Source organism: Ornithorhynchus anatinus, chromosome 1 (genome assembly GCF_004115215.2).
Source record: "Ornithorhynchus anatinus isolate Pmale09 chromosome 1, mOrnAna1.pri.v4, whole genome shotgun sequence".
In the NCBI taxonomy this organism is placed as follows: domain Eukaryota; kingdom Metazoa; phylum Chordata; class Mammalia; order Monotremata; family Ornithorhynchidae; genus Ornithorhynchus; species Ornithorhynchus anatinus.
Window position 1 is genome coordinate 106,440,016 of NC_041728.1, and position 14,856 is coordinate 106,454,871.

Sequence of the window (14,856 nt, forward strand, 5' to 3'; positions counted from 1 at the left end):
ATGGTATTGATTGAGCATTTACTCTTTTCAGAGCACTGTACTAAGTGCTTGAGAGAGTAAAACAGAGTTGGTAGAAATGATTCCTGCCCACAAGGAACTTACAGCCTACAAGGGGTGGTGGACATAACAGTAGATTAAGGTTAGGGGAAATAGAGGAGTTATGAGAATATTTAAGGCATTCGGGGGAAATACCCTTCTGTGTCCCTTTTCTCTCTCTCTTTTTCTCTCTGTGTCAAAGTAAGTAAAAGACCATCTATTGCTATCAGACCCATATCCACATTACATCTGTCGGGCTCTGCTTAAAGCGCAGCCGAGCAGAACCCTGCCTTCAAAGCCTGGGAAATGCCACACAAATCTGCTTAAAGCTTTGGGACAGGGCAGCTGTTCAGCTCCAGAAGGGGACTTCACAGCCCATTTTCCAGGGCCTGACACCATTTTCAGCCTCTGGATGATAAATGAACTGTCTTTGTACAGCCACCTCCTCTTAACAGCTTCAAAATGGCCTTTGTATATGGGAACAGTTCAAAGAGTTCAATCAATCCATCAATTGATGGTAAATTATTGAGTGCTTTCTCTGAGCAGAGCATAATACTAAGCAGATGAGAGAGTACATAGAGAGTTAGAAAACATTTTCCCTGCCCTCAATTATTTTATAATCTAGTAGGGGAAACAGAGAGTAGAAGAAATTACAAGTTGGGGGAAGATCAGAGTTTAAAGATATAGATATAAATGCTACAGTGGGGGAAGGAGGGTTTAGGAGATGCTGAAATGTTGAAGTGGCAATAGGGAGGGAGAAATGGCGGAGAGACGAGAGATTAGTCAGGGAAAGCTTCCTAGAAGAAATGGAACTTCTGGGGGCCTTGAAGATCGGAGATCAGTGGTCTGGCAGATATGAAGAAGGAGGAGGTTCCAGGAAGAGTGGAGGGAGTGAGCAAGAAGTCAGCAGCAAGAGGGTCAAGAACAAGGCCCAGTGAGTAGCTTGGTTTCAGAGACGGGAAAAGTGCAACCAGGAGTGTAGTAGGAGAGAAGGGAAGATATTTCCTCCAAGAGGCCTTCCCTCACTAAGCCCCCATTTCCTCTCTTCCCACTCCCTTCTATATCACCCTTACACTTGTATTTATTTACCTCGCCCTCAGCTTCTCAAAACTTATTTATTTATACCAGTGTCAGCCTCCTTCTCTAGACTGTAAGTTCCTTGTAGGCAGGGAATGTGTCTACCAGCTCTCTCTATTGTACTCTCCCAAGCATTTCATACAATGCTCTTTATTCAGTAAGCATTCAATAAATACCATTTATTGATTGGTTGGTTGTTTGATTGACTGATTGATTGATTAGTAGCAGGGAGAGAGCTGATAGAATGCTATAAAATCAGGGGTCAGAAATGTCTCTTTGAAGTGGAAAGGAATGGGCAGTCACTGGAGAATTTTGAGTGGGAAGATATGAAAAATGATGTTTCAGAAACATTCATTCATTCATTCATTCGATCATAGTTATTGAGCATTTATTGAGTGCACTGCACTGTATTAAGCCACGTGGTCCAGGCAGCAGAGTGAAGTGTGGACTGGAGAGGGGAGAGGCTGGAGGCAGGGTTCGAATCCCGGCTCTGCCACTCGTCAGCTGTGTGACCGTGGGCAAGTCACTTCACTTCTCTGGACCTCAGTTTCCTCATCTGTAAAATGGGGATTAAGACTTTGAGCCTCACATGGGACAACCTGATTACCCTTTATCTACCCCAGCGCTTAGAACAGTGCTCTGCACATAGTAAGCGCTTAACAAATACCAAAAAAAAACAAACCCCCAAAAAACCAACCAAACAAAGCAACATTCGGACTAATGTGGTGGCAGTTTGGATGGAGAGGAAGAGGTGGATTCTGAAGATATTATGGAGGAAGATCTGACAGAACTGGTAACTGAATATGTGATTTGAAAGAAATAGAGTCAAAGGGAATGCCAAGATTGGGGGGCTGAATGATGGGGAGGATGGTGGTGCTGTCAACAATAATAATAATAATGATAATTGTGGTATTTTTTAAGCACTTACTATGTGCCAAGTACTGTTCTAAGTGGTGGGGTAGCTACAAGCAAATTGGGTTGGTCATAGTCCCTATCCCACATGGTGCTTGCAGTCTTAATCCCCATTTTACAGATGAGGTAGCAGACACAGAGAAGTTAAGTGACTTGCCCAAGATCACACAGGAGACAAGTGGCAGAGTCGAAATTAGAATCCAGGTCCTCTGACTCCCAGGCCTGTGTTCTATCCATTAGACAATACTGCTCCTACGGTGAGGAATTTAGGTGGAGGATTTGGGGAGGAAAATGTGGAATTTAGTTTTGGACATGCTGAACTTTAAAGCTTTTGAACTAGGCGGGGGGCCAAGAAATAGCCAACTCCTCCTTTCATAGGGTGGCCGAAAAGCAGCGTGACAGTGAAAAAAGCCCGGACGTGGGAGTCAGAAGGTCGTGGGTTCCAATCCCAGCTCCACCACTTATCTGTTGTGTGACTTTGGGCAAGTCACTTAACTTCTCTGTGTCTCAGTTCCCTCATCTGTAAAATGGGGAATAAGACTGTGAGCCCCACGTGGGACAACCTGATTACCTTGCATCTACTCCAGCTCTTTGAACAGTGCTTGGCTGGGGAAGCAGCGTGGCTCAGTGGAAAGAGCATGGGCTTTGGAGTCAGGGCTCATGAGTTCGAATCCCAGCTCTGCCACTTGTCGGTTGTGTGACTGTGGGCACGTCACTTAACTTCTCTGTGCCTCAGTTCCCTCATCTGTAAAATGGGGATTAAGACTGTGAGCCCCACGTGGGACAACCTGATTCCCCTATGTCTACCCCAGCACTTAGAACAGTGCTTGGCACATAGTAAGCGCTTAACAAATACCAACATTATTATTATTATTACATAGTAAGCGCTTAACAAATGCCATCATGATGATAAATCACAGGCCTGGGATTCAGAAGGTCATGATTTCAAATCCTGGCTCTGCCACTTGTCTTCTGTGTGACCTTGGACAAGTCACTTCACTTCTCTGTGTCTCAGTTACCTCATCAGTGGGAGCCCCACTTGGGACAGGGACTGTGTACAACCTAATTACCTTGTAATAATAATAATAATAATGTTGGTATTTGTTAAGCGCTTACTATGTGCCGAGCACTGTTCTAAGCGCTGGGGTAGACATAGGGGAATCAGGTTGTCCCACATGGGGCTTCTAATTCCAGCTCAACCACTTGTCTGCTAGGTGACCTTGGGAAAATCACTTAACTTCTCCGGGCCTTAGTGTTATCATCTTTAAAATGTGGATTAATTCTGCCTCCCTCCTATTTACACTGTCATTCCTATGTGGGTCATAACTGTATTCAACCTGATTACTTTGTATCTATCATAGTGCTTAGTACAGTGCTTGACACACAGTAAACACTTAACAAGTATTAATGTTATTATTATTATTATTAACATTATAAAACTGATAGAGAAATCATGTCCCAGTGGTCTGAGGGTTGAGCTGGCAGAATAACAGCCTTTGAGCTAATGGCCAAGGTTTATGGGGTTTACCAGAGTTGAAGATGTCAACCTAGGTTATTTGCCAACTAAGTTTGGAGAAAAATGGTACTTTCCAGGGTCAGAGGCATTTCTGTACAACCACGGTTACTGATGTGGACTCTGGCCAGGGAATGGAAGTAGCCCAGCTCCTTTCCTCAGTACCCTTTAACTGCAAGGTTAGCCTGTGATGTCATTCCCCAGCAGGCTCAGGGCAGTATATTCATTAAATATATTTATTCTATAATAATTATGGTATTTGTTAAGCGCTTATCATGTGCCAGGCACTGTACTAATTGCTGGAGTGAATACAAGCAAATCAGGCTGGACACAGTCTCAATCCCTATTTTCCAGATGAGGGGACTGAGGCCCAGAGAAGTGAAGTGACTTGCCTAAGGTTACACAGCAGACAAATGGCGGAGCCGGGATTAGAACCCATGACATTCTGACTCCCAGGCCAGTGCTATATCCACTCAGCCATGACGCTTCCCCCAATTATTATTATTATTATTATTATGAGTCACAAGACCCAAATTCTTACGTGTCTGATTCTCAAGTTGAAACTAGGTAGGTTATGGGAGACCTCTCCAGACCCGAGCACAATATAAAGTGCCTGCCTGACTGCCAACTAAGAGCAGAAGTGGCTACCCCCTGTATGAGCAGGAAACAGGTCCCTCACTATGTGGGGCTTACAGTCCAAGTAGGAGGGAGAACAGGTATTGAATCCCCATTTTACAGAACTGAGGCACAGAAAAGTGAAGTAACTTGTCAAAGGTCACACAGCATGCAACTGGTAGAGCCAAGATTAGAGTGTTCCCTTGGGCCTTCATGCAGAGGAAAGAGAAATGGCATTTGGGGCCATAAAGTCCTCAAGGACAGGGACTGTCTTCTGCTCTCAGTGTAGATTCCTAAGTGTTTAGTTCAGTGTTCTGTGCACAGTAGGTACCCAGTACAGCACTCGGCATAATAATAGCGGTATTTGTTAAATGCTTGCTATGTCCTAAGATCTGTCCCACTGTACTAAGCACTGGGATAGATACAAAATAATCAAGTCCCACAGTGGGTTCACAGTTCAAACAGGCAGGAGAACAGGTATCATCCTCATTTTATAGATAAGGAAACTGAGGCACAGAGAACTTAAGTAACTTGCCCAAGGTCCCACAGCAGGTAAGTGGCAGTGTTGGGATTTGGACCCTGGTGCTTCTGACTCCCAGGACCATGCTCTTTCCACTAGGCCACACTGCCCCTCAAACAGTAGGCACTCAGTAAAGAGCTCTAGCAATAGGAGGAAGAGAAGGAGAATGAAAAGGAGGGGGAGGAGGAAGAGGAGGAGAAAGAATGAGGAGGAGGAGGAGCAGAAGGAGGAAGAGGAAAAGAAGGAGGAGGAGAAGAAGGGTAGAGCCTGGTTGGAGACAGGCTGGAGACAGGCTAGAGGCCCAGACCAGCTACTCTCATGACTGGTGGAGAGCTACAGACTGACTGGGAGCTGGAGAGAGATTTCTCACTGGATCAGGGATCCTGGTCAGGCATGGGGGAGGAGGAGCCCTCCTGGGGTGAGAACTGGGACCTTCCTGAATTCCAGTCTGGATGGGACAGTGGGTTCAAGGTGTGTCCAAGAGGTGGGTCTTTGGGAGGGAGGTGCCTACCCTCATCTTCAGTGATTGAAATATTGTCAGAGGCTTGTTCTTTCCTGGGAAGTAACATCTAAAGGAAGGAACACCTTCAAACTCACACATACACACACACACACACACACACACACACACACACACACTAATACTTGCACACATGAAATCCAGTAATATATACTCACCAATGCACACACATGAAAATGCATGCACATATGCACACACTTTCCTATGCACTTTTACCAATATGCACACATGTGCTCCCACTAACATACACACCCTCAACAATGCATGCACAGGTGTATACACACACACACACACACACACACACCCCTATACACACCCACATCTATACACACCCACAGAGCAATTTCAGCCCTGTCCCCGTTCTATACTGCCAGGTGTGCAAAGGAAAACAAACCAATAACTGTCACTTCTTCCACTGCTCCTCTGAGCCCTGCTGGGCCCAGGTGGGCTGCATACGACAGGGAACTCAGAAGCCTGTGTTCTATCTTGGACATACAAGCACATGCATCCTACCGCGGGCACATAGGGAAGGGGCTGAAAATAGTTGAAAGGAAATCATTGTCACGTGGACCATCTATCAGTGGCATCTTCTCGCTTCCAATTTGAAGTGCATAGGTGACAAAGAATGGAGAGAAAGTAGGGGAAATGAAGCCATCAATAGATGACCTTGGAAGCCTCAGTACAGATGCTTCTAGTCATCAGTCACTTGATCCTATTTATTCAGCACTTACTGTGTGCAGAACACTTTACTAAGTGTTTAGGATAGTCTTGTCTTATGCTGTCGAGTCATCTACGGCCCATAGAAACTCCACGGACACATCTCATCCAGAATTTCCCACCTCCATCTGCAATTGTTCTGATAGTGTATTCATAGAGTTTTCTTGGTGAAAATACCGAAGTGATTTACTATTGCCTTTTCTATGCAAGGCTCTGCCTCAGCTGTCTCCCTGCCACTGCTGACCAGCCCAGGCGAGTTTGACTTGTAGCAGTTTGCCTTCCACTTGCTAGCCACTGCCCAAGCTAGGAATGGAAAGGTTAGGCCTCTGCTTTACTCTCCCTCCTGTAGCCAAGACTGGTAGAGTACTGGAAACTCTCCAGGTACTGTCTTGAGAGGGTTTTGGCATAGAACAGTAAAACAATTAATAAACACATTCCCTGCTTGCATTGAGCTTACAGTCTAGAAGGGGAGACAGACATTAATATAAATAAATAAAATTATAGATATGTAGGTAAGTGCTGTTGGGCTGAGGAGGTGGGGTGATGAATAAAGGGAGCAAGTCAGCGCAATAAAAAAGGGAGTGGGAGAAGAGGAAAGGAGGGCCTAGTCAGGGAAGGGCCCTGGGAAGAGCTGTGCCTTCAATGGGGCCTTGAAGAAGGGAGGAGCAATTGTCCATCAGATATGAGAAGAGAGGGCATTCGGGAACAGTGGCAGAATGTGGGCAATAGGTCAGCAGTGAGATAGATGAGATGAAGGAACAGTCAGAAGGTTGGCATTAGGGGAGCAAAGTGTGTGGGCTGGGTTGTAGTAAGAAGTTCTAGGCATTCCCTGCCCAATTTGGGGCCCTGGGACTTCCTGGTGGTCTAGGGTTTCTCATCAGGATCAGGATAGGGTCAGCCTGCTTCCCATTGCCAGTGGCCCCCCAGACACCCTCCAGAGGCTTGCAGGTCTGGAGTGTTAAAGAGGTGGTATGATCTCCACCCACGTGTTACCCCTCTAAGCCTGACCTTGGATTTCCAGCAGTCATTCTTTGTGCCTTGCAGCAATTTTCTAGGGCAATCTGGGGGTGCCTTAGGCAGTCTGGGCAATCCTCCTGCCCCCAAATCTTGCCAGTGTGGCCCTGGTGCCCCCACTGTTTAGTCAGTGAAGCGTTTTCCAAGCTCTGTCTCTGGCCCTTGCCATGAGAGGAGGCCACAAGGACTCGGGACCTGCAGGGAAGCGCAAGGCCCGCATCTTCCTCTCTTGCAGCAGAAGTTTGGGAAGCTTTTTTTAATGAGAGCAAAATTTGAAGTGTCCAGGATGGCTCTGTGAATCTGGGTCTGTCACTGCCCTCTGTGCTCTCTCCTGTAGGGGAAGCCAGGGCCTTATATCCTGACCCTCTTTCTGCAGGGTCACCATCACAAGGGCCAGCCCGGTGGCCACTGGTTCTCTGCTCCATCAACTCCAGGGTCAGGGTAGCGAGTTGCACCAGTTCACTGCCTCTTGTCTGAGATCAGAGAAACAAACAAGAAATACCATGCTTTTTTCACACAACAGCTCCTGGGCAAAACCACATTTAACTCTGGTCCCACTGGCCTCCCCTATGTGCTCATCTTCATCCTTGCCATTACAGTCATCATCATCAACACCCCAATGGCCACCATTAAGAAGCAAGAGAAGAGGATGAGGAGCCTGGAAGGAAGAGGAAGAAGGTGGGGGAAGCATGAGAAGGACAGGGCAGCCTCAGGATAGGACACATCATAATCTGGCCAAGGCTTATTGTGGCCACCATGATGGCCGGCAGCAGCTCCTCACTCAATCATCCATCACCCCTGGGAATGGGAAGCAGGTTGACCCTATCCTGACCCTGACAAGAAACCCTAGACCACCAGGAAGGGACTTACCTGCACTGGGCTCATGCCTATACCCACATCTTGACAATATCAATCTGAACCAACCCACAACTAGTAGTAGGAGTAATAAGAAATCCATTGCTAGCAGCAGGGATGGTTTGAGTACTAATAGGGGAGATAGGAGCAGCAGTGTGGCTCCAGTGGCAAGAGACCAGGCTTGAGAGTCAGAAGTCATGGGTTCTAATCCCGGATCTGCCACTTAGCTGTGTGACCTTGAGCAAGTCACTTCACTTCTCTGTGCCTCAGTTCCCTCATCTGTAAATGGGGATGAAGACTGTAAACCCTTTGTGGAACAACTTGATTACCTTGCATCTACCCTGGCCCTTAGAACAGTGCTTGGCACATAGTAAGCGCTTAACAAATACCAACATTATTATAGGAGTAATAGGAGTAGTTATAGGAGTAGGAGAAGTAATGATAATAATCGTATTTGTTAAGCGCTTACCATGTGCCAAGCACTGTTCTAAGCACTGAAGTAGATAAAGGGAAATCAGGTTGTCCCACGTGGGGCTCACAGTCTTAGTCCCCATTTTACAGATGAGTAAGTAGGAGTCGTAATGGGAGAAGTAGGAGTAGTAGAAGGAGTAGGAGAACTAGGAGTAGGAGGAGGAGAAGTGGGAGTAATAGGCATATGTGTAGTAGAAGTTGGAGTCGAAGTAATAGGGATGGAGTAGGAGGAGGAGGAGTGGGAGGAGGAGGAGGAGTGGGAGTAATAGGGATAGAGAAGCAGCGTGGCTCAATGGAAAGAGCATGGGTTTGGGAATCAGAGGTCACGGGTTTGAATCCCAGCTCTGCCACTTGTCAGCTGTGTGATTTTGGGCAAGTCACTTAACTTCTCTGTGCCTCAGTGACCTCATCTGTAAAATGGGGATTAAGACTGTGAGCCTCATGTGGGATAACCTGATTACCCTGTATCTACCCCAGTGCTTAGAACAGTGTTCTGCACAGAGTAAGCACTTAACAAATACCAACATTATTATTATTACTAAGTAGTAGTAGAAGTAGCGTGGCATAGTGGAAAGAGCACAGACTTGGGGGTCAGAGGATGTGGGTTCTAATCCCGGTTCCACCACTTGTCCGCTGTGTGACCTTGAGCAAACCACTTCAGTTGTCTGTGCCTCAGTTACCTCATTTATAAAATGGGGATTAAGACTTTGAACCCCACATGGCACAACCTGATTACCTTGAATCTACCCCAGCGCTTAGAAAAGTGCTTGGCACAGAGTAAGCACTTAACAAACACCATAATCATTATTATTATTAAGTAGTAGAAGTTGGAGTGGAAGTAATAGGGATAGGAGTGGGTAGAGGAGTGGGAGTAGTAGGACTAGGAGTGGAAGTCAAAGGGGTAGAAGTCAAAGGATTAAGAGTAGTAGGGGAAGTAGTGGCAGTAGTAGGGGTAATAATAGAGAAGCAGCATGCCTCAGTGGAAAGAGCGAGGGCTTGGGAGTCAGAGGTCATGGGTTCTAATCTCAGCTCTGCCTCCTATCAGCTGTGTGACTTTGAGCAAGTCACTTCACTTCTCTGTGCCTCAGTTACCTCATCTGGAAAATGGGGATGAAGACTGTGGGCCCCACGTGAGACAACCTGATCACCTTGTATCCACCCGCCCCAGAGCTTAGAACAGTGCTTGGCACATAGTAAGTGCTTAACAAATACCATTATTAATAGAAGGAGGAGGAGTTGGAGGAGGAAGTGTAGAAGCAATAGTGGGAGTAGTAGTGGGGCTAGGAGAGGGAGCAGTGGGAGTAGTAGGAATGGGGGGGTGTAGGAGAATAAAAATAATAATAATGTTGGTATTTATTAAGCACTTACTATGTGCCGAGCACTGTTCTAAGCGTTGGGTAGATACAAGGTAATCAGGTTGTCCCACGGGAGACTCACAGTCTCAATTCCCATTTTACAGATGAGGTAACTGAGGCACAGAGAAGTTAAGTGACTTGCCCAAACCCACACAGTTGACAGGTGGGGAGTCAGGATTAGAACCCATGACTTCTGACTCCTAAGCCCGGGCACTTTCTACTGAGCCACACTGCTTCTCGAGAAGGAGGAGTGGGAATAGGAGGGGGAGTAGTGGAAGTAGTAGTGAGAGTAGGAGGGGAAGTAGTGGAATTAGTAGGAGTAATAATAATAATAATGATGGCATTTGTTCATTCATTCAATAGTATTTATTGAGCGCTATGTGCAGAACACTGACTGTACTAGGGTCTTGGAAAGTACAATTTGGCAACAGATAGAGACAATCCCTGCCCAATGATGGGCTCACATTCTAAATGGGGGAGACAGACAGCAGGGCAAAACAGAACAAAACAAAAACAAAAATCAGGCCAGAACATTAACTTCACCCCTCTCACTCCTGCCCTCCTTTTACATTGTTCTTCAGAGAGAAGGGGTGGGCTCTCCAAATTGAGAAAGTTTCCCAACGTCCTGGTTTCATCAGACCTCATGAGAAGCATCGTGCCTTAGTGGAAAGAGCAGGGACTTGGGAGTCAGAGGTAGTGAGTTCTAATCCCGGATCTGCCACCTGTCAGCTGTATGACCTTGGGCAAGTCACTGAACTTCTCTGTGCCTCAATTCCCTCCTCTGTAAAATGGGGATTAAGACTGTGAACCCCATGTGGGACAACCTGATTAGTTTGTATCTACCCAAGCGCTTAGAACAGTGCCTGGCACATAGTATACACTTAACAAATACCATCCTTTTTTTAATGCTGGGGACCCACTCTCTGCACTTCATTAACTCGTGAGTGTCAGAAGGTAAATTTTCATATCTTAAATGGCTTGTGGTTTAGAGTTCTTAATAGTGATTTGGGGGGCCTCAATTCTTTTTCTTTTTACTTGTGATATTTAAGTACTTACCACGTGTCAAACACTGTAATGAAAACTGGGGAAGATACCATATATGCAGATTGGACTCACTCCCCAACCCATTTGAGTATTGAATCCCCATTTTCACAGATGAGAAAACTGAGGCACAGAGAAGTTAGGTGACTTGTCCACAATCTCACTGTAGGCCTGTGATGGAGCTGGGATTAGAATTCGGGTCCCCTGACCCCCAGGCCTGTGTTCTTTCTAATCAATCAATAAATCAATCAATTGCGTTTATTAAACATTTACTGGGTGCAAAGCATGATACTAAGCACTTGGGAGAGTACAATATAGCAGACGCATTCCCTTCCCACAATGAACTTAGAGTCTAATGGGGGAGACAGACATTAATATAAATAAATAAATTATAAATTACAGATATGTTTTTAAGTGCTATGGGGCTGGAAGGGGGGATGAATGAAGAGAAAAAGTCAGGGTGACACAGAAGGGAGTGGGAGACTAGGAATATAGAGGGCTAATCAGGGAAGGCCTCTTGGAGGAGATGTGCTTTGAATAAGACTTAGAAGAGGGGGAGAGTAATTGTCTGTAGAATTCAAAGAGAGAGGATGTTCCAAGCCAGAGGCAGATTGTGGAGAGAGGTGGGTGGCAAGATAGACTAGCTCAAGGTACAATGAGAAGGTTAGCATTAAAGGAGTCAAGTCTGCCGGCTGGAATGACTAGTGAGGTGAGGTAAGAGGGGACAAGGTAATTGAATGCTTTAAAGCTGATGATAAGGAGGTTCTTGAGGAGTGGGGAAACATGTACTGAATGGGTTTTGTAGAAAAATGATCCGGGCAGCAGAGTGAAGTATGGACTGGAGTGACCATGTGTCATTTGACAGCAATCAGGGGTGGGACTGGCTTTCCTAGTGTTTTTCACTGCTCCACCTTGGTTACTGGGCCCCAGACTAACCTCAAGAAAGGAATACCTTCTTGCCAAATCCAATGGCTCCTACTCCATTCTAATCCTCCTTGACCACTCTGCTGCCTTTGACACTGTCGACCATCCCCTCCTCCTCCATACCTTATCTCACCTTGGCTTCACGGACTCTGTCCTCTCCTGGTTCTCCTCTTTCCTCTCTGGCCGGTCATTCTCGGTCTCCTTCGCTGGAGCCTCCTCCCCCTCCCATCCTTTAACTGTTGGAGTTCCTCAAGGGTCAGTTCTTGGCCCTCTTCTGTTCTCCATTTACACTCACTCCCTCGGTGAACTCATTCGCTCTCATGGCTTTGACTACCATCTCTACGCAGATGACATGCAGATCTACATCTCCACCCCGTCCTCTCCCCCTCCCTTCAGGCTCGCATCTCCTCCCGCCTCCAGGACGTCTCCACCTGGATGTCGGCCCGCCACCTAAAACTCAACATGAGCAAGACTGAGCTCCTCATCTTCCCTCCCAAACCCGGTCCTCTCCCAGACTTCTCTATCACCGTGGATGGCACAACCATCCTTCCCGTCTCTCGGGCCCGCAATCTCGGTGTCATCCTTGACTCGTCTCTCTCGTTCACCCCACACATCCTATCCGTTACCAAGACCTGCCGGTTTCACCTCTACAATATCGCCAAGATCCGCCCTTTCCTCTCCACCCAATCGGCTACCTTACTGTTACAGGCTCTCGTTATATCCCGGCTAGACTACTGTGTCAGCCTTCTCTCTGACCTCCCTTCCTCCTCTCTCGCCCCGCTCCGGTCTATTCTTCACTCCGCCGCCCGGCTCATCTTCCCGCAGAAACGATCTGGGCATGTCACTCCCCTTCTTAAACAACTCCAGTGGTTGCCTATCGACCTCCGCTCCAAACAAAAACTCCTCACTCTAGGCTTCAAGGCTCTCCATCACCTTGCCCCTTCCTACCTCTCCTCCCTTCTCTTTTTCTACCGCCCACCCTGCACGCTCCGCTCCTCCGTCGCCCACCTCCTCACCGTCCCTCGGTCTCGCCTATCCCGCCGTCGACCCCTGGGTCACGTCCTCCCGCGGTCCCGGAACGCCCTCCCTCCTCACCTCCGCCAAACTGATTCTCTTTCCCTCTTCAAAACCCTACTGAAAACTCACCTCCTCCAAGAGGCGTTCCCAGACTGAGCTCCTCTTCCCCCTCTACTCCCTCTGCCATCCCCCCTTTACCTCTCCGCAGCTAAAGCCTCATTTTCCCCTTTTCCCTCTGCTCCTCCACCTCTCCCTTCCCATCCCCACAGCACTGTACTCGTCCGCTCAACTGTATATATTTTCGTTACCCTATTTATTTTGTTAATGAATTGTACATCGCCTCGATTCTATTTAGTTGCCATTGTTTTTACGAGATGTTCTTCCCCTCGACTCTGTTTATTGCCATTGTTCTCGACTGTCCGTCTCCCCCGATTAGACTGTAAGCCCGTCAAACGGCAGGAACTGTCTCTATCTGTTGCCGACTTGTTCATCCCAAGCACTTAGTACAGTGCTCTGCACATAGTAATTGCTCAATAAATACTATTGAATGAATGAATAGAAGCAGAGTGGAGAACCATCCAGTTTTCTAGGGAGTCAAGAGACTTCCAACTGCTCTGTTTAAAGCAGGGTCAATCCCACCCCCTAAACCACCCTTCTGGGTGAGTGCCAGGGGAGGGGACAGCAGAAAGTGAGCAAGAATGGGGTGAGAAGGAGTCCAAGAAGCGGGCCAGAAGGCCAAGAACCAGCAGGGATGATGCCAAACGAGACGGGAAGCAGGAGGGCGTGAAAGGAGAACAGAGAGACAGAGAGAACCCCAGGTTTGAAGCTCCCTGTGGCTGAGGAGAGAGTGTGTGTCATCTAGGCAGGGGAGACCAAAAGGGTAAGCCAGGCCAATGTCAGACTGGATTCCCTGGGCAATGTGGCCCGAGGTTGCATAGTGTACAGGGAAAACCTGGACTTTCCAGCCTGAAACCCAGCTCCTTGAAGCTTTCATTTCAGTTCCCAGTTTATCACCCTACTAGAAGCAGAGAGTGGAGTGATGGTGCAATCTTTTCTATCTCTTTCTCTCTCTGTGTGTGTCATTGTCCCTCTCTCTCTCTCTCAGACCACTCTGTCCAGGCTTTGGGGAATGGCCCCCACCCTGTCTGAGCAGAGAGCCCGTACATCTGGTTTGAATTTGCAGCCCCTCGTGGTAACAACTGTGTCTCATGCCTTTGTGTGAACACATTTTTTAAAATGAAAATTGCCATGGCAACAGCTGCGGCCATTTATTCCGGAGCCGGGGAGGGGGAGGAGGGAGCAGGCAGGCGATCAGAGGGAAGTGTCATCGGAGGGGAAGGTGATTCGTTCATAGCATTTCCATTTCAGAAAGGGAAAGGGAAATTTACCAGGCGGGAAAAGCTGGGATAAGGATTTAGAGAGTTGGTGAGGGGAGGGAGAGGCTTTCATCTGCTGTGAGCTCGTTATGGGCAGGGAATGTGTCGGTTTATTGTTGTATTCTCCCAAGCAGTTAGTACAGTGCTTTGCACACAGTAAATGCTCAAGAAATAAGATTGAATGAATCTGTGGGCTGGAGGTGAAGTCCAGCTGGGCAAGGACAGACATGTGGGTTCCCAGGCTCTTAGGTGCTGGGATCAGGTCTCCTTCCTTGTCTGGACTTAAGGTGGGAGGGGGCCTGGTCCAGGCCTCCATCCACACGCAGGCCCAGCCCATGCTGCTGGCTGTTCAGTTCAATCATATTTATTGAGTGCTTACTGCGTGCAAAGCACTGTACTAGCGTTTAGGAGAATACAACAATCAACAGACACATTCCCTGCCCACAGTGAGTTTATAGTCTAGAGGGGGAGTCAGACATTAACATAAATAAATAAATACATACATACATAAGCACTGTGGGGCTGGGAATGGGGATGAACAAAGGGAGCAAGACTGGCTGATACAGAAGGAAGGGGAGAAAGAGGAAAAGAGCACTTAGTCAGGGAAGCCCTCTTGGAAGAGATGTGCCTTCACTGAGGCTTGGAAGCTGGGAAGAGTTGGGGGCATCTGGGCAAACTGGATGTGTCTCCCAGGGCCTCCCCAATTTTTGCAGTCCAGCCGGCAGGCTCCAAGCAATGATCGGGAGTCAGAGGGAACGGGAGCAAGGCTGCTGCAGCTGCTGTATCTGCAGAGCCCAGAAGGCCCCTGGTGTCCTGGATTGGTGGGCTTCCAGGAGCCTGAGTTCCTCCCCAGACATGCTAGCATTTGGCATGACCCGGGGGGTGGGGATAGT

At 47.6% G+C, this 14,856-nt stretch overlaps 1 protein-coding gene and 1 non-coding gene across 3 annotated transcripts in view; one reads left to right on the top strand and one right to left on the bottom strand.

Moving 5' to 3' along the window:
• Positions 1 to 14,856, top strand: part of SLC9A9 (solute carrier family 9 member A9) — a 378,100-nt gene that overhangs the window by 120,458 nt on the left and 242,786 nt on the right. The window lies entirely within an intron of this gene.
• LOC114817815 lies at positions 6,172 to 6,309 on the bottom strand. The gene has a single exon (XR_003765670.1). It is a non-coding gene; the product is annotated as a small nucleolar RNA SNORA7 (small nucleolar RNA).